This window comes from Zootoca vivipara, chromosome 3, assembly GCF_965207765.1.
Source record: "Zootoca vivipara chromosome 3, rZooViv2.hap1.1, whole genome shotgun sequence".
NCBI lineage: Eukaryota > Metazoa > Chordata > Lepidosauria > Squamata > Lacertidae > Zootoca > Zootoca vivipara.
Genome location: NC_142586.1, coordinates 59192758 through 59206869, shown reverse-complemented (window position 1 = coordinate 59206869; position 14112 = coordinate 59192758). Strand labels below are relative to the sequence as shown.

At 39.7% G+C, this 14112-nt stretch overlaps 1 protein-coding gene across 5 annotated transcripts in view; it reads left to right on the top strand.

The window, feature by feature from the left end:
- NHSL1 (NHS like 1) overlaps positions 1 to 14112 on the top strand; it is a 136200-nt gene that overhangs the window by 58650 nt on the left and 63438 nt on the right. The window lies entirely within an intron of this gene.

The following is a 14112-nucleotide window of genomic DNA, read 5'->3' as shown; positions in this document are numbered from 1 at the left end:
TTATTTCAAAATATAACCAAATTTCTAGATAAGCTAATAATAGAAGCTCCCTTTTATGTTTCTTTCTGTGCTAACAGTTGTATATTATATATGATGTTTTCAATGGAGGAAAATATTATTATTAATGACCATGGATTTCAGAATTCCTGTGTTCACTGTAAGCTAGGGCATTTCCACATGTTCAATGGGATGTGATGCATATGTGCATACATGTGGTGTGTGTGTGTGTGTGTGTGTGTGTGTGTGTGTATTCACAGAACAAAATCAAAATATAAAACCACAAAATATATAATAAAAACAATCCCCTCAAAAGCCACATACTTGCCTCCATTTCTCCCTAATTTATACCAATTTGTATAAAGCATTATTATCGGTAACTGATGATTTTAGAATGCTAAGTCATCACAGTTTTTTGTTTTTTAAAAAAATACATTTTTATTGTTACTGGATTATTTTTGTTTATTTTAAATAAAAAGATAAAGTTTAAAACACCTCTCTTTTCTTTATTGGCCTGACTTGAACCCCTAGCTACACCTCCAACCGGTTTTCACAAGGCTCCATTTGCACCTAACCTTTTTAAAAACAACACTTTTGTTTGCTTTATTGGGCACTCTAAAAGTGTTCAAGTATGCTAATACTTGTTTCTTTGTCCCTTTATAATGTGGCGGGGGACCTCAGACTGCCTTCAAAGAGGACCTGCAAAGGCAGCAGGAAGCACCAGTGATTTGTGCTTCCCGTTGTATCATCTTCCCCACCCCCCACCCCTCATCAGTGTTTGCAAGGAATCCCTTAGCAGGCTCTTTCCCACAAAGATTCCTGTAGGGAAATTGGTGGATAGACTGCAGTTGGAAATGACAGCACCTTCATTATGGGATCTCCCCATGTTGCTCTTGCCAGGTAGACACTCTCATAAAGGTAGGTCCAGTCACGGACGACTCTGGGGTTGCGCGCTCATCTCGCTTTATAGGCCGAGGGAGCCGGCATTTGTCCGCAGACAGCTTCCAGGTCATGTGGCCAGCATGACTAAGCCACTTCTGGCGAACCAGAGCAGCACATGGAAACGCTGTTTACCTTCCCACCGGAGCGGTACCTATTCATCTACTTGCACTTTGACGTGCTTTCGAACTGCTAGGTGGGCAGGAGCTGGGACTGAACAACGGAAGCTCACCCTGTTGCGGGGATTCGAACCGCTGACCTTCTGATCAGCAAGCCCTAGGCCAGACATCCCCAAACTTCGGCCCTCCAGATGTTTTGGACTACAATTCCCATCATCCCTGACAACTGGTCCTCTTAGCTAGGGATCCTGGGAGTTGTAGGCCAAAACATCTGGAGGGCTGCAGTTTGGGGATGCCTGCCCTAGGCTCTGGTTTAGACCACAGCGCCACCTGTGTCCCTTAGACACTCTCATAGTTGTATTTAAAATCCCTGCTGACCCCCCCTCTCTTTGAAGAGAAGCCTAATTTCTTTGAAGCCTAATTTAACCGGGGGATGGGGGAGGACGTAGGTGCCAATGAAGGCCTCCATGGGCACCCACAGGTGCAAATACCATAACATATGTATTTAAATCAAGCTCATAAGCAGATTTAGTAATATTGTAAGCTTCAGCTTCTGTGAGGGGATATTTCACACTGGATGTTGTAATATACTAGTATTTCTACTGGAATGCTAGGGCTGTCAGGATGCTGGAATTTAAAATGTCTATACAAGAACCACAGCTGTGCTCCCTTTTAAATGTTTGTGTTTTTATTCTTTGTGAAAAAGATTGATAAATACTATATATTTTTTTAAATCAAGCAGCTGAATAGACTGGATTTGGGAGAATGCAGAAGGAGAGTTGAGGTGAAAATATTTTTATTTCCAAAGTTACTTTCAAGTAAGGTCAGATTAGACACAGTATGTTAGCCAGGGTCGAAGAGAGAACTTTTATTTGACTAGATCGCTTAATGACTTCATTGTAAAGAAAATGCAGAGGGTGCTGTCAAGAAGGTATGCAAGCTCTGTGACTGCACTTAAAGATACATATGCCACAGTCTTACATATTTTACAGCTGTGGATTTGGGGAAGGAGGACAGGAGGAATATTTTTCTGCTAATAATAGTAAGAAGTTATGTTGGAGACCATCCCTGAAAAATCCAGGGTATGTGGTTATTGCTCCCTAGAGGAGAGATCTGTGCTAGAAATGCTGATTTATCGTCTCTCTTTTTAAAAAGACATCAATGGCTTGCTCACCAGTTGTCTCGTGTGTAGTATACATGTAAGGACATTCCTTGGATTCTTTTCTTGGCAATGTTCTGAACAAATATGTAAAGTTTAGAATCAGAAACAGATCCCCCCCCCCCGATATCTCAAAGCACATGCATTTCCTTAGTCAAGCTAGGCAGCTTGTACTCAAAGGTGTGTTGTTTTGTTCCTCCTAGGAAGAAAGAGAATAAAACTGTGCCTGCTTTTATAGTATGAATCCCTCAATTTAAATTTGTGGTCATATTTTAATTAGGCTAGGTAGGATTAATGAATCCAGTTGTGCTTCTTGTTCTGAACTCAGTAGTAAAGCTATAATTGTTGTTAATATTAAGGGAAGGATTGCAGCCAGAGATTTACTAGCAAATAATTTATTTTGGACAACCTATATGAAAAATTATTTATTGACACTAAAGTTTTCAGATGGATGTGGCAAGCTCTTCAGTTTCCCCTTAGCTATCATTTATCACCATAGTTTTATCTCAGACATACTGTTCATAGAATCATAAGTTAGACAGGCTCTTCCCTTGTAGCTATTCAGTCCATTTGCTTACTTGATGGAGAAAATCTGGAGTGAGAGCATCTTGGACAGATGACTGCCCATCTTTTCCTTGAAGACCTTCAGTGAAGCCCGCCACTGCCGAAAAAAATTCTCCTAATGTTGAGCTGAAATCAATCCTCTTGTAAATTAAGCCCATTAGCCCTGCCCTCAAGGGCAGCAGAGGAAAAAAAGTATTTTTGTTCTTCCGTGGAAAGCTCATCAGGTATTTTTTTTTTTAAAAAACTATTTTTTCCAATTTTCAAAAACAAACAAACTGAACAAATACAAAAGTAAACACACCCAAATTTGTAAACATAATTCGTTACTCCAGATTTAGATATACGACAGACAGGCATGTCTTTCAATTATCAGAAGTTAGTGTGTTATCATGTTCTCTCTCAGTCTTCTGCTTTCTTGAGGGCAAGAATGTTTAATGTTTCCTTGTAGGACATGTTCACGAAACACACAATTTCCATATAAAGCAACAGTACTCTAGAGCAGTGCTCCCCAACCTTTTTATCACCGCGGACCAGTCAACGTTTGATAATTTTATTGTGGCCCGCTGGGGGGGGGGGCGTTTATTGTTTATATTTTATTTAGATTGTTTTGATTTAATAATTTTAATTTAATTGTATTTAATGATCCTTAGGCGGCCCGGTACCAATTGATCCACGGACCGCTACCGGTCCGTGGCCCGGGGGTTGAAGACCACTGCTCTAGAGGAATGATTGGGAATCTTTCCGAATGTGATGCAGGCAGTTAACAGCCCCAAACAGTTCGGCCAGTGGTCAAGACGTCTGCATTTCTGCTGTAGAGCATACAAATTTAACCTTACAAAAAGAAATAAAGCAGGGCTAGAGGAGCTTTAATTCCTACAATTCTTAAAAAGTCTTAATGTGATCTCACATATGAACGAAGCAAGTTCTTATGGTCATGTTAATTATGTACAGTAACAGGTCATGTCTCTCTTAACTAGCAGCAGTAGCTTCTATTTGCAGTGACTGTGTGGCACATTTCTTCACTCCTCTCAATCTGTTGCTGTTGTCATTTTGATTGAAATTTTTGGGGGACAGGGCTGTGATTTAGCAGGTGGGTCTTAATTGATTAAGATTTCCTAGATATCCAAACCAGCACCAAGAGCAGTGCTGTTTCTAGGTTTCAGGAGCCCTTGGGCAAGAAGCTCTCAGTCTTATTACAGTACTGTACTTCCTCACTTGGAGAAGGCCAATGCTAACACTAGGAGCACTAGGAGAAGGGGACGACAGAGGACAAGATGGTTGGACAGTGTTCTCGAAGCTACGAACATGAGTTTGACCAAACTGCGGGAGGCAGTGCAAGACAGGAGTGCCTGGCGTGCTATGGTCCATGGGGTCACGAAGAGTCGGACACGACTAAACGACTAAACAACAACAACAACACCACTTAGTAGACTCATTGAAGTTAATGGACCTCTATTAATTTCATTGGGTCTACTCTGAGTATAACTTAGTTGGATACAACCCAAGGTTTATTTGTGGTTTACTGAGAGTGAGGTGGCTGTTGTGGTTTCTGGAGAGCAACACATCACAAGTGCTGTTCAGACATAGCAATAAGCCAGTTACTCCACGGCTTGTTTGTCTGCTGTAGGAAGGGAGAACTGACGTGGAGGAGCTCATGCTGCATGCATTAGCACACAGTTCTTGCATGGCTTCAAATTAATGTTGATTTGCTTAACATGAATGGCTTAGCAAACAAGGGAATGGTATCACCATGCTGATGTTTAGATTTGGTAGCAGGCAGTTACTTACTGTCTTAGTGTTCTCAACAGAGCAAATACCATAGAAATATGTACAACTGTTCAATCTGTAGGTATGGGAAGAATTTTAGTACTGAAGTGAGTGTGAAATTTCAAGCACATAGTTTAAATAGTGCACACACAATCTTTCTTTTACAGGCTTAAAATTATTGGGCATTGATTTATTTGAAATGTTTCCTAACTGTTCTTCATCAGAATTTTTTATTGTTGGATTACTAGCAGTCTCAACAAAAAAAATCTTTTTCATAGTATTGCATGCCAAAGGCAATATTTTCTTCAGGTGACTTTTATGGCTTAAGTTTAAACATGACTTCGATAGTGCTACGAGTTCAGGAGTGCCAGACTTCTAATCCCTGGATCCAGCAAGTGTTAAAAGCTAATCAAGTCAGGCTAGCCTCCTAGTGAGGTGCAGAGCCAGAGTTTGGAGTTGAGAGTTGAGCATTAATGTGACCTAGATGTAAACTGCTGGCTTGAAAGCCAGAGAACAATGTTCAATTTCTGTTTGAATCCAAGGCTGTGGCTATGGAAGAAATAACACTCTTTTGGGGTGTGGATGCTGTGAATTGCTCCATTATAGGCTTAGGTTGACGTATAAATAAACCATATACCATAGAGACACCACGGTCTCCACTGTGCCTCAGTTCCAAAAGGAGACATGGAGCCTGGATAAGCACCTGGAGCTCCTGGAATCTCGCACCGCTTGGAGATTGGTGTGGCATACAACAATAGCAAGATTTTGATATTTTAACTGGTTTCTTTCTTTATTGCCACTTCCCTTACTGCACATTCACATTAAGCCACCATCACATTAAGCCACATTAACCGTTTAATGATGGTTTACTGAGAATGTGCAGTGTGTGTATGCCCATTGCTGAAAGTCTTCACTGCATTATTCCCCCATTCCAGGTGCTGCCATGCCAATGGGAAACAAGCTAGAGCCTGAACCCAGGCTCATAATTTTGTTTTTCCCCAAACAAAGCTTGAGCAGTAACCAAGGTTCTGCTTTTGTCTTACTGCTCACTATTTGTTTGGGAGTAACAAACATGAGCCCAGGTTTAGAAGTCACAACATACCAGACTTTGGCTTGTTTCCAGGTGGCATGGCAACAGAAGTAATGGTGGGGGGATGCAGTGAGAAGGTTTCAGCAGTGTGTGCCAGCAAGCACACATTCACATTAAACTGTGGTTTTCATGTGACATGCCAGCTAGGCCATTGAACAGGAGTGGATGAATTGGTCTGTCTCCAGTATTTTCAAACATGTTTCACCAGTAAGGTCTGCTGTATCCCGTTTGCATTTGTTGTTTCTTTAAAAAATCTGCATAAAATAATGCTTTTAAATACATATCTTTTAAATACATTTCTCTCAGAACACGTTTCTAAATTGTTATTGAGCTAAGAAGCAGGTCAGAACATTGAAGAAGTATAAGAGTAAGTGGATAACTAAGTTCTGATCTAAACATAAATCTGTGGTTCGTGGATCAAGTTCTGTTTAACCAGAACGTGCAAATATCTTGTTTGTGAAATATCTGTAATATTGAAAAGTTATAAGGGAGTAGAATAGCCATTCATGTTTTGTATTTATGTTATGCTTACTTCACCTAGGTTCCCTGGCCCAAGTACTATATTTGCGTGATTTGTTACACATGCATTCAACCCTTTTCAAGGAGCCCATGGTGGTGCCTTAGCCTCACTAAACCTTTAAGGTAGACAATTCAGAGTGATACTGATGTTCCCAAAACTACGGTACCTTGTGAAGCTTTGTGTCTTTGTGTGAGAAAGGGGGGTTTAAACCTGTATTTCCCATTCCCAACCTAGCATGACATAAAAAGGTAAGTTATAATACAGTACATTTAGATAAATAAAAAACCCTAGCTGCCTTTTCAGACTTTTCAGAATATTTTTTTCTATGATGCTGGATTAGAAATATCAATTTCTTTTTGTTTTGTTTTGTTTGCTATCAGGTACTTAGGAAATTCTGTTATTGTCATATAAATGCTGTTATTTAGTACAAACAGTAATGCCACAGCCAGAGATACCCTAACTATAACCTGCTGATATTATTTGGTCACAATTACATAGTTACTGCCCTAAAACCATTGCCTCTAAATGCTAGGGACCGCTGCTCAGAACTGCAATTTGTCATAAAGCCTCACAGTGTGCATCGACTTAAGAGAGGAATTGCAGAAATGACAGATAAATGCTATAATTCATAGCAAATCATGATATGCTACATTGCTGTGCTGCATTTGACCTCTTGAGTGCCTTGATCTTTTTGCAGGTTTTTGCTGGTTATCATTGTAGTTTAGTTTAAACTTCCTTATTTGAAATATATTACGCAGCATGCCTTTCAAGCAGAACCGTTTAGTTCCTTTTACAGTATATTGATTACTGGTACATTGCTATGTAGTTAAGACGAGATGGTATGGTGATTGTTATTTGTAGGAAGCCACTGGGTTTTAACTATCTGTACTTTAACTGGTGACCCCTGTACCATATAGGCAATGCGCCAGCAGGAAAACTAAAATATAGATTTCATTAAGCTGTAAATAGTTTTGTTCACCTTTGCTGTCCAAAGTAAGATGATAAATTGTTCCACTTGGCAAATTCAAAACAGAGCTGTAAATAGAAAAGAACTGGAAGTAGAAGGAAAAAGCTATGTGGTAGACAAAAGAGAGGCCTTTGTTAGTCCAATGCGTTTTGAACCCTACTGGTTCTTCTTCAGGGAAAGAAATACAGTTTCAACATTTAGATGTGCTACTGCCGCTTTTCTTTTGCTAACTCTGAATCTGTATTTCTTTGAAGAAGAACCTGTAGGGTCCAAAACATGTCACACTGATAATGTGGTGCCATCCAGATGTTATTGAACCAAAGCTGGCATTGGGCCTGGCCACTGGCCGTGCTGCCTGGGGCTTATGGGAATTGGAGTGCAACAATGTCCGAAGGGCACCATATTGGTTACTGCTGGTCTGCCACATTGCTTCCAGTTCCTTTTTTGGTGTTCCAGTGTTTGTTACAATTTAAAAAGAGCCCAAAGCAAACTTCAGAATTCATTGCCAACGATCTTCTGCTGTCATGGGGGCTGCAGAACTGGAAGCCCATCCAGAGATCTTGTATGGGTGTGTCCTTCATTGTACACTTGCACATACACCAACACTTCTTCTATTTTACATCTCCCAAGGTAAACCTTGCAAAGGAACAACATTGCAACCTGTTCCTCCATCACTTGTTCTTCTATTCAGTGTCATAAGACCTTAATATTTGAAGAACACTACATTTTTTAAGCAGAGTTTGGCTTTGGGGGCCGATATAGCTCCGAGGACCTTCTGGCAGTTCCCTTACTGTGAGAAGTGAAGTTTTAGTGTGGTGCTGATAACGTCAAGGTTGCAGGTTCAGTTCTCATATGGGAATAGCTATACATTCCTGCATTGCAGGGAGTTGGCTTATCCTCAGGGTCCCTTCCAACTCTACAGTTCTATGATTTTACAGGGGACCAGGCAGAGGGCCTTTTCGGTAGTGGCATCCACCTTGTGGAACACCCTCCAATCAGATATCAAGGAGATAAATATAACTATACAACTTTTAGAAGACATCTGAAGGCAACACTGTACCAGGAAGTTTTTTATGTTTGATGTTTTATTATGCTTTTATATTTGTTGGAAGCTGTCAGAATTGCTGGGGCAACCCAGTAAGATGGTCGTGGTACAAATAATAAAATCTAGCAACAAGAACAAAAACAAAATAAAAAATAAAGATTGTTGTTACAGTTCATGTCAAGTGGGGCATCTCCCTTTGGATCTTTTAAATTGTTAAAGGGATAGTGGAAGGCTGGTGAAAAAGGAGGTGATGCTTGCTTTTGGTTACCAATGGTAATCCAGGATTGTAATGCATCTGAATTGGCAGCCCAACATTGCTTAACTTGTCTGAACTGTATCTGAATTGCTAGTTAAAGCAAACTGTAAATTTTGCTGCTTTTCACTGATGTAAAGAATGCTTTGCTCTCATAGTGCTAGGATGTACCAGCCTTAGCAGCTTTGTCATGCCATTGTTGCTGTAGATTAGAGACATTTCTTTTTTATTTTTGGCAGTACATCTTTGGTCCCATGTTTTTCAGATGCCTCAGCAGCTGCATGGGATGGACTGAAATCCTCTAATATCACACACATAATGGCTTTTGTTTCGACATCAGCAACAACCTTTTTTTTTTTGAAGAATGTATTTGTTTCCTTTTAATTTATAGCCCACTATATCCCAAGGGCTCAGGACATGTGATCTCAGTTTTAAAAAGTGGGAAAAGCCATAGTTCTGAAAGACATGTAACATTACAGTCTAAATTTGATGAAAACACAAAAAGGAGCACACAGTAAAAAAGATGTGAATCAAAACTTAAATGACATGTAGTTTTAGTAGCATTAGGAAACTGCCTAATGTAAAGTGTACATCTAAATACGTTCAGGAGTCAGCCTGCTACTGTGAACTCTGCATTATCAAGGTTCTCAACTGTGAAGAAACTTTTAAGAACATAGAGATATTTTATTTCTATAGCATCCTTCATCCCAGGGTCTTTTTGGTTGAATTTATCTTCGTTTTCTTGGAGAGTTTTGATTAATCAGCACATTTTTTCCTGGATTAAAGAATTGAGGCACACTTAATTCTTAAAGTCAAAAAGACATATGTGTTCTCAGCTTCCAGAAAAACTGGTCTTATGACTGCAGGATAGCTCTGTTAATATTTATTCCCAATGCTCTATTCTTCCTTTATCCTTTCAGTCATGGATCATAGTTAAGGCCATCTTCAGGGGGTGGGTGGGTGGGAGGTTATGATTCTGGGGTTCCCTCTAGCCTCTAAGCTATAGCATTGCATACATCAGAAAGTCTGTCCCCCTCTCTTGGGATTGTTGTTGCAGAACATTATAATTAAAATAATAGAAGGGGATTGAGGTGGCACAGCCAGCTGCAATGTACCATAATGTGTGGTGTAGGATCAGATCCCAAGTTAAGTTATGTTGGTAATTTTAATTTTACAACATATTATAAAGTAAATGCTTATTGAATTGCTTATTTTATTATGTAACCTCCCCTGGAATCATTGTGGGATGAAGGATGGTATAGAAATAAAATATCTCTATGTTCTTAAAAGCTTCCTCACAGTTGAGAACCTTGATAATGCAGAGTTCACAGTAGCAGGCAGGCTCCTGAACGTATTTAGATGTACACTTTTATCACTAGACTTTCTACCCACGCAGCATGGGAAGCTTAGGAGTAGTTGGGAATGGAGAATTACGATTGGGACCATATAACACCAGTCCTAAAGGATCTTCATTGGCTCTCAGTGCGTTTCCGAGCTCAAATTAAACTGTTGGTGCTGACCTTTAAAGCCCTATACCCAGTATACCTGAAGGAGCATCTCCACTCTCATCATTCGGCCTGGACACTGAGGTCCAGCTCCATGGGTCTTCTTCTGGTTCCCTCACTGCGAGAAGCAAAGTTACAGGGAACCAGGCAGAGGGCCTTCTCGGTAGTAGCACCCTCCCTGCGGAACACCTTTCCTTCAGATGTCAAGAAAATAAACAACTATCTGACTTTTAGATGACATCTGAAGGCAGCCCTGTTTAGAGAAGTTTTTAATGTTTGATGTTTTACCATGTTTTTACTGTTCTGCAGGGAGCTGCCCAAAGTGGCTGAGAAATACCTTAATAAAGTTGTTGTTGTTGTTGTTGTTGTTGTTGTTACAATTGGTGCTGCAAGGGATAGCACTCTTTCTAAAAGACCAAGCCTATAGTTTGTGTGTGCTCCTGGATTCACCACTGACTGTGGAAGCCCTGGTAGACTTGGTAGCCCGGAGTGCATTTTGTCCACTTCGGCTGGTATGCCAGCTGCAACCCTTCATTTCGATAAATGATCATCATTGATTATTGAAGCTATAGTTTATTAAACTGTGGCTTTGTGTCTTGTGTGAACACTGCCCAGCATCTTAACTATGATTTTCTTGCTGCCAAAAAATCTCACAATCTCAAACCATGGTTTGTTGTTGACTTATGAACCCTGGTTTCTTCTAACTGTGGTCTGAGTCTGTTTACGTTCCCGCCGGAGCGGTACCTATTTATCTACTTGCACTTTGATGTGCTTTCTAACTACTAGGTTGGCAGGAGCTGGGACAGGGACCAAACAACAGGAGCTCACCCCATTGCGGGGATTCGAACCGCCGGCCTTCTGATCGGCAAGCCCTAGGCTCTGTGTCCCTGCTATAGCTCAGTGTTATTTGTCAAATGGGCCTGTGTGGCAGTTTAGTAATGGATTAGTGGGGGTAATCTAATCCAGTGGATATTTTTTGAAGGTGTGAGTAATGGTTACTGTTTTACCTGCTATGGAATTATAATTTAGAGATAATACAATTCTGAATATAGGAAATCTTCAACCTTTTATTAGGAAATGGAATACTGAATATCATTATGGGCATGCTCAGGAAACTTACAACTTTGCTATGGATTTTGCCTTGGAATCCCTGGGAGTATCTTCTAATCCTGGCTTTTACACTTAAACCGTAGACAACATGCTAAACCTCTTTTGAGTCTTTCTGTCTCATTTTTTAATAGGGATAATGCCTACCTCCAGAAGGTGCTAAAGGATCCATTTGCTCAGTATTCATAAAATGTTTTACAACTCTATTCGCCAGTAGATTTAAATAGAATCAACTTAGTGGGGTTTTTTTTAAACGAAACGCTAATAAGTATTTTTAAATACTTTCATGTCTCTCACCTCATTCCATTTTAAATAACTGTGTTCCAGTCCACACTCATTTTTTAATGTTAGTTTTCTCTCTTCCCCCACCTTTCTCTGTAGTAAGAAAATAAGTTGAAACACACTTCTGCAATGTTCTGATATTGTAGCTGTCTGTACTGCAGTGAACATTGTAACTTAGCTTTAAATAAGCTTTTAAGATATGGCCATCTGTGTGGTTGTACCTGTTGTCCAGAGAGTAACAAATAATCTGGGATAAAGCTTAAGAGAAGCATCAGAGTTCAGCTAGAGCATAAAGAGGCCAGTCTAAAATCCGCCTCGGATGGATGTTTTTACAGGTCTGGTGGATATCTTCAGGTCCCAGTTGAAGCCTGGATCTGGGGCTGAAATGGCACCTGCTTACGCGAATCAGTTCAGATGATTTTATGCTAAATAGCTCATTAATTGGATTGGTCCATTTAGACCAAACTAGCACAGTGAGAAGGGCAAGATCTGCCGTGCACCAGAAAGCACTGCCTCTTTTTACCTGAAACGTTTATAGATAGGTTATCATCACAAGTACCAGGGATATTGTTGGGAGCTGTATCTTAAAATGATTGCCTATGTACATTGCCTGCCTTCTGATCCAGTAGTTGGTTGTCTGCACAGAAGTAAATGGCAGGCCAGCTGTGATGATGATGAAGAACTTCTTCCACTGTATTCCAACAAAAGGGAGATCAGTCACACTAAGGTCCATGAGCACTTCAGGAAAAAATGGCTAAGCAAAGACAACGGTACCTTGTGGCCAAGTAAGATTGCATCGTGTCTTTTACTAAAACAGTTAAAGCAGGGTGTTTATAATCTTTGTTCTGGATATAGATAAGTGTTTTTTCTTTGGTAATGTACAATCAAATAAATTTCAAGAGATGTATTGTTTAAAGTCATAAATAGAATGCCTTCTAGAGTGAAGACAAAGTCTGTGAAAAAATGTTGTGACTTCACCATTGTAGAAAGTCTGCTTCATCTTAACATATCCATATTTTTAGTCCTTTACAGCACATTGTAGTTAAATGGAAATGTGTTTGTATTAAAATGTTGAATGGCTAAATCAGTGCTACTCCCACTCAGTGTTTATGTAATATAGTTTGGTGCCATAAGGATATCCTGTATTTCCAGTAGGGAAAATAATACTGGAGTCATAATGGCCCTTTTGAAAATAAAGTTTTCTAATCTTGCATTTGTTTGCAGCTAGGTTCTGTTAAGCATAATTGTTTCTCACTTTTCACTTTGTCAACCCAAGCAGGGATCCTCAACTGCTTAAAAAAGTGTGTGAGAGAGGGAAAACAACCACTATATAAAAGGGAACTTTCTTGTTGAGATTGTGCCATTAGCTTTGTATTTTATTTTTTACAATGAGTAAGTTAATTCACCAGCAGCTGAATTTCCCCCCTCCTTTCTATTCATTCTGATATTCTATAGTTGGTTGTCAGTTACTTAAATAATATAGTGCCTTATCTCAGGTGACCAAGGGAGCATTTCATAGGAAGGTTTGGCAGTGACAAAACTAAAAAAAGCACAGTGTTACTGATTTCTTTGACCTTTAAACTGTTCTCATTTAACATTCAGGTACCGTACTTTAAATGTAAACTCACTGTATAAAGCAATTACAGTTGTTGTATATACTATCCTTAAAGGTAAAGGGACCCCTGACCATTAGGTCCAGTTGTGACCGACTCTGGGGTTGCGGCGCTCATCTCGTGTTATTGGCCGAGGGAGCCGGTGTACAGCTTCCAGGTCACGTGGCTAGCATGTATATCCTTATTATGAGCCAAAATAACCTTCCACTAGAGTTATAACTGTCATATATTTAATTGTCCAGTGTTTCGATTAATTCCAATGCTTAAATAGGCATGTCCTGCTTCATTATAAATATTGTTGTTTTTGTTTTAATGATGTTACTGAACAAGTTGAATAGTTTTGCTTTAAAATGATCAAACCACTAGTTCATATATCAATGTTTCCCCATTAAATATTGTGTGGAAAAGTTATCCCCCATTCCTCAGCATGTTTTCAGAATTGCTGGAAACTTTCAGTAGGTCTAACTTCCCTCTTCCCTCATTTAAAATCTTAAAATAGTATATACCAATCCACATCTGAAGAACAGATTCAATTTGTTATTGCAGAAACAAATTATACAGTGATTTCCTTTGGGAAAATTAGTTGCTTTCTCAATGAAATTTGCTAACGTTGTTTTAATGAACAGAACTGCAAAGTACTATAAAGTAAGATCCATGAGCAGCCTATGCGATTTCTGGATGCAATATGTGAATATCCTGGCCGGATTCTCATTCTCTCTCTTTCATTTTGGCTTTGTTTCTCAGCCCTGAAGAACAGAAACTACTGAAAGCTTTCTTTAATTAAGAAAACAAACAAACCCCAAAACAAAACCCCAAACTCCCAAATGTCCCAAACATAAAACAAAAATAACTGTGCTTTTACTCATTCTAGGCCCAGTAGCAGGTGCAAATTAGATAGAAAAAAGGACAGAATAGGTCACTATGGACTTCGAGAATGCTTGAAGGCAATGTTAATTATAGGAATGGCCATGCCCCTTTGACCTCAGGGTTGCAAACAGTCCCTGTGCATCTGTTGTCGCCTGTGGCTAGTGGTTTTGCATTCCTTATGGCCATATTTTCTTTATGCATACTGTACAAGTATTTGTTAGGGTTGATGGTGGATGAGAAAGCTACGTACTGTGTGCATTCTTTTTACAAACCTGGTGGCTGGATCTTAGTGATAGAAAAGTTGGGAGAGGATCAGTA